The sequence below is a fragment of the Solanum stenotomum genome, chromosome 4 (genome assembly GCF_019186545.1).
Source record: "Solanum stenotomum isolate F172 chromosome 4, ASM1918654v1, whole genome shotgun sequence".
In the NCBI taxonomy this organism is placed as follows: domain Eukaryota; kingdom Viridiplantae; phylum Streptophyta; class Magnoliopsida; order Solanales; family Solanaceae; genus Solanum; species Solanum stenotomum.
In genome coordinates this window covers 58258152-58268299 of record NC_064285.1, presented here as the reverse complement: position 1 = coordinate 58268299, position 10148 = coordinate 58258152, and the positions used below count along the sequence as shown (strand labels likewise).

Sequence of the window (10148 nt, the reverse complement as noted above, 5' to 3'; positions counted from 1 at the left end):
TCATCACAATCATAAACACCGCGATGAGCTATAATCATCATCGCGTCGATCAATACAACACCAACCATCTTCACCATCACAACTATCACCACCACCATTACTAATCACTAACACCAGCCATTATCCTCACCACTATCACTGAATATAATTTTGTTTAAAAAATAGGCCCAAACAGGATGCTTAATTACCCTATTTCCAAACCAAACAGAGAACCCTCGAAACCACAAACCTCTTATCTAGAGGCGGATCTAGAATTTGAATGTCGTGGTGCCACATCCTCCAAGTAAGATAAACGAGTCGGTTCCTTCAATTTTAGATTACAATTCGGGCTATTTATCTTTGTCATTTTTTATAAATAAATTGATCAAACATGCATGTAAGTAATATTTTCTTTTAGATATTCTGATGTTAGAGATAACTAAACAAATCAATGTTTTATTTTAAGAAATTAGAGGCCTTAATCTCTAAAGCTTTGTGAAAAAAGGGACTTTCCACATTAAAATTTTGAACTTCTATGAACCATCTAATAGTGTTAACTTAATATATTCATATTTTATGTGTTGTTACAGATATATAATAGAAAAAGAAAAAAATTATAGTTTCAACCCAACCATTTTGCTTAGATCTCTAACTTAGTAATATTCAGTAACCCGCGCTAGGCAAGTCCAGTGGAACCAATTCAGAAGGCAAATCCTTTGCTTTTGCTGATAAGGGATTTCGAACCTGAGACCTTCAACATGGAAGTCCTAAGGCCAAACCACTGGGCCATTCCGAAGGGTAATAATATTCATCATTTTTACCGGGAAGAGAAATGGCTATGGAGGTTGCACCATCTTTGCCGACTTGGGAAGAAATTGAGCTTTCAGAAAAGTACCTTTTTTTTTTGGGCTAATTACCCAGCAAAGAATTTTCTCTTTTGGGTTTAATCTTGATTCACTAAGCAACAATCAAAATTGTTTCTCAATTGTCATGTTCAATTTTGCAGTTATCTGGTGTGTTGTATGTTCCAAGAAGCAGCAGCTTTGTCTTCCTCAATTATTAAGCAATTAGTTGACAAAAATGCTAACACTAATGAACACAATTGCGAATTGGTTGATATGTTGGAATCAGCTGCAATGATTTTGGTGCAGTCCTACAAAGCGTTGGGGAGGTACTTGTTTATGCTACTTCCATTCATTCATGTATTACCTGCATTTTCTTATTCTATTACAAAGAATTTTAAGAATGTTGTTGGCCTGAGTTTTAGGGTTAAATGACAGTCTTACTTGAGCATTGAGAGTTGAGAGTTGCTTCATTATTAGCTATTACAAACTGTACTGACAGAGGAATTGGTTGGTCTTGAACTGGGTTGAATTGATAGTCTCGGTGTGTTTGGTAGAAAGGAAAATGCCTTCAGGAAAATAAGTGCTTCTTTTTACTTATTTTCTTGTGTTCGGTACGTAAGCAAGAAATATTATACCAAAAGCATTTGTATATAACACTATCACTATGGGAGGTGGGGTGGTGTGTAATGAACCCATATTGTATTGAAATGGATAATTGGGATTACACATACAAATATAAGAGTTCATCGTTATAATTACTCCAAACTAGTAACTAATCTTCCAAGGGGAAGAAGAAGAAATAAAAAGGAAGACAGGAGGGAGGTTCCAGGATTAATCTAAGCAACTAAGAAATAAAAGACAACTTCATAACATAACCCCTAATTGAGTATTTCCCTTTTCTATATATAGGAATCTTACCGGGGTCCCAAATGTAATTTGACATCTTCTCACATGGGTCCTCCATCTTAGTTATATTCATAACAATTCTTCCCTCCTCAATAAGAACCTTGTCCTCAAGGTTCAAGCATAGTCGTAATGAGACCACATTGTTGTCATGTCCCTCTTTATAAGTGTTAACAACCCGAAGGAATTCTTTAAACACTTCATTAACCAAAGCAACTTTCAACAACGATCCATCATTTTGCTTTTTAAACCAGAGGATGCATCCATGTCTAACGAGATTAACATCAAGGAGTTGCTTGGAAGATGGCAGAACGAAAGGACCGACATTGAACATCTTATGGAACTTTGATCTGAGAGCATTGAGAATTGTTGGATCCAACTCCACTGAAACATTATGAATTGATGGCATTGGCACCTGTAAGATCTCTGTAGTCCAAAAAGCTCTCCAAGGGACAACCACTTTCTCAACCGACTTGAACCAAATCCTCTGGCACCCAACCCAAAGCCAACTTCCAGTAGCTTACATTCATTAGAGGATACCTCTTCTAAAGATGTAACCAACACTACATATCTCTTCCCAATTTCGGAAACATCCAACAAACACTTGATCATGTGTTGATAGCAAGACCATATCTTTAGTCCGTTGGGAGCCCCATCAGCTAGCAACAGATCCAACACTGCAGAACAAGATGTCAGTAAATTTTCTAAAATAAACTCTTGAACAAGAGCATTGGCAGACTGTGGTGGTGTAAGAGCACGAAAATGGTGACTCAAAAAATTTGGTACACACCCCAGTTTTGTCATGTCTCTAAGAAGTGAACTAACAGAATCTACCTCATTGACTACATATTTTGCATGTATCACTTGAGCAAAAGTGAATGCAGAAATGAGAATTACCTTTCCCTAGCATTTCATAGAACACATATGGAGCAATTTTTGGCCAATATCTAGCCAAAATAATTTTCAACGTGTTATGTGTCCCTTCCTTTTTGTTATTTGCTGCCTGCAACTCACTTTTGACAAAATCAACAGATGCTCAAATTTGNAGCATTTCATAGAACACATATGGAGCAATTTTTGGCCAATATCTAGCCAAAATAATTTTCAACGTGTTATGTGTCCCTTCCTTTTTGTTATTTGCTGCCTGCAACTCACTTTTGACAAAATCAGCAGATGCTCAAATTTATGAAAAGATTGCTTCTTGTAGCATTTTCATAATTTCCATCAGCTCACTGATTGCAACAATTATTTTGTCGATGTCCTCAATAGTTGGTACCTTCTGTGTGACTTCCCCTGCAGCTACTGTAGCTCCCAAATCATCAATAATCGTGTTTGATATGGTGTTTGCGCCCTCTAGCAGTAACATTGAATCATGAAGAGGCAAATGGAAATTTTCAAGCTGGTCGACTTGCTGTTCATAGAGCATTTGCTTTCGTAAATATGGTATTGTAGCTCTTCTGTTTTGTTCACCAAGAAAATCTTTCGCTCTTTCAACCTCAGGAGCAATCTTTGTAAATAACACTGCCTTTTTTACAAGCACCTCAAGCATCACTCCATCTTGGATCCAGCAGTGATCAAACTTGCGAATTTGAAATTTGAGATTAAATTGCTCGAACCAACCAGCTGTCAAGCTAACCTTGTCATCAGAAAAGATGTGGCTGCTCCTTTCTAAAATGGTTGTAACGGGATATCCTAATGTTATTAACCCATAAAAGAGTCGAATACAACTCGCAAAGATGATCCATAAGACTACAACTGAGCAGTCATCAACCCATTCAACAATTGAGTGACCGTTAAACAACTGAAGGTGGTTAAGACCAGTAGGTGGAGCTGGTCCAAAAACACTACTGTACCATTTCTTAGATTGAGGGTCATCATTCAGAACATCACAGACAAAGCTTACACCAGAGTTCATGTTTACACCAGCTCTTTGATTTATATTGTTGCTGCAAGACCAGTTGGGGTTCCCCAGTCCAAATACTGTTCTTGCAATTGGTTTGTCACAAAAATATGCAATATTGGTCAGCAGAGAAGACAATAAGCCCAAGCCAATTGCCACTTCGCAAAACACCTGTTGTTAGATTGATTTCGATATCAGATTTATACTACAAATCAAAAGGCACCTCATCTATGGTATTTAGCTGCTCCAACAACCCAAGCACAGTAAAGCTATTGTCTCCATGGGAGGAAGCAACTGTAGTGTATGGCTTCCAGGACAAGTTGAAGTTGCAAAAATAGAAGTACTGGATGAAGTCATATGCATCAATATACTTCTCTAATGCACTGGAAGAAACAGCCCTGACAGCATGGTTTGCAGATATGCGAAGATATTCAATATGCGTAATACTTCTAATATCTTTACACATGTCACAAAGGAAAATGACATCATGTGTGACATATACACCGGGATCAAATGGAAGTTGTAAGCATTTAATCTTATGGACCAATGTGATTCTATCCATAATATGAATGACACTCTCAGATTCAGTGTACAGTCTAGTTGAGTCAAGATTAAAAGAGTATGCATATTTGTACCTGCTCAACATATCAACAAACATCTTGTGTGCAGTGGTCAGTGAGGATACTTCACATACATCTGAAGCATCGTTAACACTCAGAAGTGGAAAGCCATTCGAACAACCAAAAAGCAAAACCCGGTTGACTGAATACACACCCGAGTTTACCTTATCAAAGAAACCCCATAAACCTGCCCAGTATCAAACCAATTGCAAATGTGTAAACCCAAAGCATGTGGAAGCGAACCAATAGTTGTATGAGGGCCAAGAAAGTCTGCAAAAATATCCCTCTTCAGCACTATATCCAACACCTTGCAGTCAAACTCCACGTCAAGCTTATGTTGTAGCCTTTAACTGGAAGAGTCAGTTCCTTAACTGAGAAGGACAAAGGAGAAAATTCAAGCTCGGTAGTGTCAATAGAAGCACTGAACAGAACAGAGGGAGAGATGTTCTTTTGTATTGTATATCCTACATCAAGAATAGGAAGTTGAGAATCCAAATGTGATTTTACGATATCAGCAATCTCGGTGTCATTATCATTGTAAGCTGACTCTAGCACAGAGGTGATAGTTGTAGAATCTGAAATCTCTGGAGTATCAGTGTAAGTGGAGTCCTATTGCATCTCCTCCTGCAGCAGTGACGGCACATGGCAAATCAAAGAGAGCATACGCTTGTTGTTTGCTTGTAGCTCCCTCATTGATTCTTGCAGCACCTTCATCGATTCAAAGATGGTGTTGAATTGAGCATCAAGCATAGCAAAAGGGTTAAGAGGCATGGAGTACGAACAATGAAAGCATCAATGTAATGAACCCATATTGTATTGAAAATTTGAAATGGATAATTGGGATTACACATACAAATATAAGAGTTCATCGTTATACTTGCTCCAAAATAGTAACAAATCTTCCAAGGGAAGAAGAAGAAATAAAAAGGAAGAAGGGAGGGAAGTTCCAGAATTGATCTAAGCAACTAAGAAATAAAAGACAACTCCATAACATAAACCCTAATTGAGTATTTCCCTCTTCTATATATAGGAATCTTCCCGGGGTCACTAAATGTAATTTGACATCTTCTCACATGGGTCCTCCATCTTAGTTATATTCATAACATGGTGGGGTCGGGTGATTCAAGGGTGGGGTGAAGATGAGGTGTGTTGGGGGTGGGAGGACACAACTATTGTGGAATGTCACTCATGAACTTGTTTTCCCTTCTTCTACTAGGGAAGTCATTTTCCCTCATTTTTAAGGAACTTGTTTTCCTCGAGAAAATGCTTTTCATAAGTTTTGACCAACCAAACATGGGAAAATTGGAAAAAAATGTTTTCCTTCTACTAAACACATTTATTGAACATTGTTAGTAGATGGATATTGATTTTCAGTATTCTGATATTGCTTGGATGAATGGTTACCGCTGAAATGCCTTATATAGAGTGGCTCTGATGTATGCGTATTATTGGTCAGACTTGTGAACTGCTTTCTCACTTTTTACTGTTTCTTGATGTGGTAATCCTGCTGCTTTCTTTCGTAGAAAAAAATGCTTTGAGTGTCCTTTAATTCTGACACTAATATGGTTTGTATGTTTGACAGGACATCAGAAATACTGAAAGTGCTATTTGGTTCAGTCACTGCTATTCCTGCCCAAGTTTTCCTTACTGGGTACCTTATTTCTTGGACATGCTATTTCCGTAATAGTTGCACATCTTCATTTAGAACATATAATCATCCACATGAATTTGATATTTCTCACCTTTGTGGTCTAGTGAGATGATTTCTTTTCCTCTTTATAAGGTTGATGTCTGGTGTTAGAATACAACTTTAATTACCATCCTCAATTTTATTCTGCAATTCCTTTATCGTTCACCTTTTTTGTACTGGTTTCTATAACTTGAATTGTTTGAATGGCATAAAATGTAAGAATGCTTTTAAAAATTGAGAGACACTCTTTGCTTTGACATGTTTCTTTTGGTTTTGAGATCCTGAATCTGAAATCATGTACTCCCTAATATTTTAATGTATCCAAAGTAAACGAAAAAAAGTTCATGATCCCTCTCCCGAGCTTGAAATGTTCTTATCATTGCAAGGTTGCTCCTCATAACTTCCTTTTCCTTCAACATTTTCAGAAAGCTCCCTTCTTTGATATGGAAATGACTCTAAACTTCTTCTCCAGGGTGTGTCTCCAGATACCAGATGGCCCTTCTGCTGAAGTTGAAGAAATTCTAGAGGAGTTCCTTATGAAGTGGAGATATGTTGATGGAAAGTATTATACTATTGCAAACATGGAAGCTGATGTATCTTACATGGAAGAATTTAGCAATCAGATTTCCCTTCGAGTGGATAGGTACCTGGAAATTATTGAGCTCTATGTGATTACCTTTTTGGGGAGGATTCTAGGAAATTTTGATCTTGCTATCTCTTGGGTTGAGAAATCCCCTCTACCTGACGAGAAGAGGCAGGTAGAAAATAATCTTTCTTGTTGCATTTATTTAAATGATGATCTCATGTGATTTTTATTTTCTTTTGTGCCCTCCACTCCAATTTTTGCTCATACAGGTCTTCAATCGGAATATTTGTGTTGTTTTCCTTGTGAAAGAATGTTGTTGGAATCTATATTCTTGAGGTTCTTAGCACTATGAGTTGAAGTTCCTTGGTGATTTATGGTTGAATATATAGTCTAATAAGACCTAATTTTGTGAGATTAAATTTTGTTGAAGGAAAAATATGTTTATAGAAATTGTGCAATGCAGTCCTACTGAGACACATTTGATGTGTTTTGCTACGGTTGATGGTTTAGCTGTTTTCTGACCAAGTAACTTATAACTTGGGATTTTTAAAATTATTTCTCTATACTCCAGGATCTTTTGAGGCAGCTGCACTCCATGAATACTTTAAAGCTTCGCAGCTCTTCGCAGTCCTCGGCATTACCTCTCCAAATAGATGAATGTACAACTGATTCCACTTCCCTGATTGAAGAAAAATCATGCAATGGAACAGCAAATATTTTGGAACACAAAGACCAGTCTAAGGGAGAGAACACCACGAAACAATCAATTTTGGAGTTTTCTAGATGGAGAACTCCATTTTGGTGGTTTGTACAGTCACTTTGAAGTTTGGAAGCGGTCACTTGGTTTTATCAAATGGAAGCATCTTTCTTGGTTTTTTGGTGGCACTTGTTTACTATATTGTGCAGAGAAAACAAGCCTCTTTATGGAGGTAATGTAGTCTTTCTGCCTAGATAAAGAAGAATTTACTCTTATTGTGATTTTCTTCATCTTATAGCTGTGGTAGACACATATTATTGTGTAAAATCTACCAAATTTTCTCATGACCCATGGGCAGTGTATAGGATATAGCGAATTAATGCACAGCTTGTGCATTGAAGGATGTTTTTCCCTTATTAACTTAACATGCATAGTATTAGCACAGGATTTAGTGGACATATCAAATTCACTCCATTATCCTGAATCAACTGAAATTGATTCTTGATCTTTCATTTATTGTTTATGCTGGATCATAGTCAAATTCAACTTACTGTAAACAGTGGATGGAAATGCACATTATATTTGATTACTGCGGCTGTGGTACTTATGTGAAGCTGTGTATGAAGATGCATGCATATTTGAACCTGGACTTTTTAATAGATAACATCCCTAAAGTATACCCTAAAGTTCAAGTACATCCTTAATGTATCTCAATTAACAAGAAACATTCTTGATGTATAAACAACTTTGATCCAAAGTTAACTTTCCATCCAAACACTAACTGAAAAATAAATAAAAGATGCAATGCTCGTGATTTGCTTTTGAAACAGAAAAGATAGAATATGCCCTCTCCTCACAATTTGAGCAACTACTCTAGCTTCTTCCTCAAAATTCCATAAAAATATTAGAGAAGATTCATGTGCTCAACTTTATTCAATCATTCAATTCTATCTCGATCAACCTTACAGATCTAAAAACTTGCTTCTTACGAGAATTCCCCAGTATAAAAATGTATTACTATCTATTAACTCACTTAAGCATTTTTTACTTGACTTTCCTGCAAAAATTGGCAGTACAAACCTCAAAAAAGAAGAACTTATTTATGTTCATCTGTTTCAACTTAAACTCATTGGGAATTACTACTCTAGTAATGCTGCCAAATTATCAATAAACTTTGTCAGCTATTTTCAAACTCAATGTTCTGATACTCCTTTGTCTTCTTTTTTTTGTTTTGCCTAGAGAAATCTTCTACTGTAATAGTCCAGTTGACTGAAAGTTTTTATTAATGCTCGATGTTTTTTGCAAATTTTTGCACATTAATGTGATCTTCTTCCTGGAGTCAAACTATATAACTAATCTGATAAGCATAAACTATCATGGAGAACTTTTAGCAGATGCAATCCCACACATATACGCACATATATAAGTGCCTTTTTGAAGCAAAAACATTTTTGGTTTTCACAAAGCTTGATCAAATAGACTACTAGCTAGCTTCCAGTGACTTCATGTTCTTTTAGACTCTATACTGCTCGAAATTGTTATTGACCGTATGAGATAATAGGAAGACTTGAGAAGCATGGACTTCTGCCCTTACTTTTTTGCTCAGATTTAGGTAAGAAGATAGAGCTACACTCAAATGGGTACGAAAGAACTTTCTATTTTCAGTTTTCATAGGTGTATCATGTGCTATGCATGTGTTTTTGATATTTCCGTTAGGTTTTGGATGAAAAGTTGACTCTGGACTAAATTTGTTCCTTCTTTTTATACATCAGGGATGTTTCTTGTTAATTGAGAAACATTAAGGATGTACATGAACTTTAGGACTAGTTTGGTTGGGAACAAGTTATCCCGGGATTAGTTATCCAACGATTGTTAGCCGACCCTCAATGTGGAATAAAAACAACACTACAATCCCGGAATAACTAATCCCAGGACAAGTTATCCAACGACTTTATCCCAACCAAACATGGGATAAACTCATCCTAAAACTGATCCTGGGATTCGTTATCCCTTATCTCTCCTGCCAAACGAGCCCTTAGAGCATACTTTAGGGATGTTTTCCGTTAAAAATCTTTGGAACTAGCTTGTTAGGAAATGGAATCAGGTCTAGAAGTTATAAAGCATTGTTTAGCATGTGAAATACGTCTGTTAATCCATTGTGTTGGCTCTGTAATTCTAGCTTTTTGTATTGCACGTAATCATGAGAAACCTATGCTGTTAAGGGCTTAAACTCTTGTTCTAGTTACATCAGTTAAGAGTCACCTGGTTTCATTGCCATATGCACATAGGTAGCAAGTAAACCTTATTCAAGCACATGATGCAACTGTGCCTCTCTAGCGGTGTTTCATGTTATACCTGAGGGTCTATGAGAATCTCATACCATAGTCAGAACTCACCTCTGTCTGTCTTTTAAGTTTACTATCATTCAAAAACTCTAATCAAATTGTAGAATGTTGTGGAGATGTTCAGTCGGGCATATTGTTTTTGTTGTATCGGTTCTTTCTGGCATATATAAGTTTGCAAATGCTAGGCTACTACGTGCTTGGACCTGGCTTATGCTAGACATGAATTGTTTGTCAATTACGTGATATCTGGGACTATTGTCTCACTGACATTTTCCCCGTCTTTTATTACAGTGTTGTTAAGAGCCAAGCTTCATCTACGAAGAAGGCTTTGGTTGACTTCTGGCAACTTGCATTCTCATATCAAGTGAACCCTCTTGCTGCTGTTCAACCACTCCCACCTGCAACACGTGGAAGCCGGTGATGCACAATTTTGTTCCTCATACCAGAGCTGATACTTGTAGATAAATGAAAGATTACTGAGGATATTGCTATTATCATCTTAAGTTGGAGAGGAAATTGACAAAGATTGTTGGAAGAAGCAGGGTCCTTAATAATACTGTTGATTAGAGGCAGCTAGCATTGT

The 10148-nt window shown here is 36.9% G+C and overlaps 1 pseudogene; it reads left to right on the top strand.

Moving 5' to 3' along the window:
- Nucleotides 1-773: 773 nt before the first annotated feature.
- LOC125863384 (protein APEM9-like) lies at nt 774-10079 on the top strand (annotated as a pseudogene).
- The last annotated feature ends 69 nt before the right edge of the window (nt 10080-10148 follow it).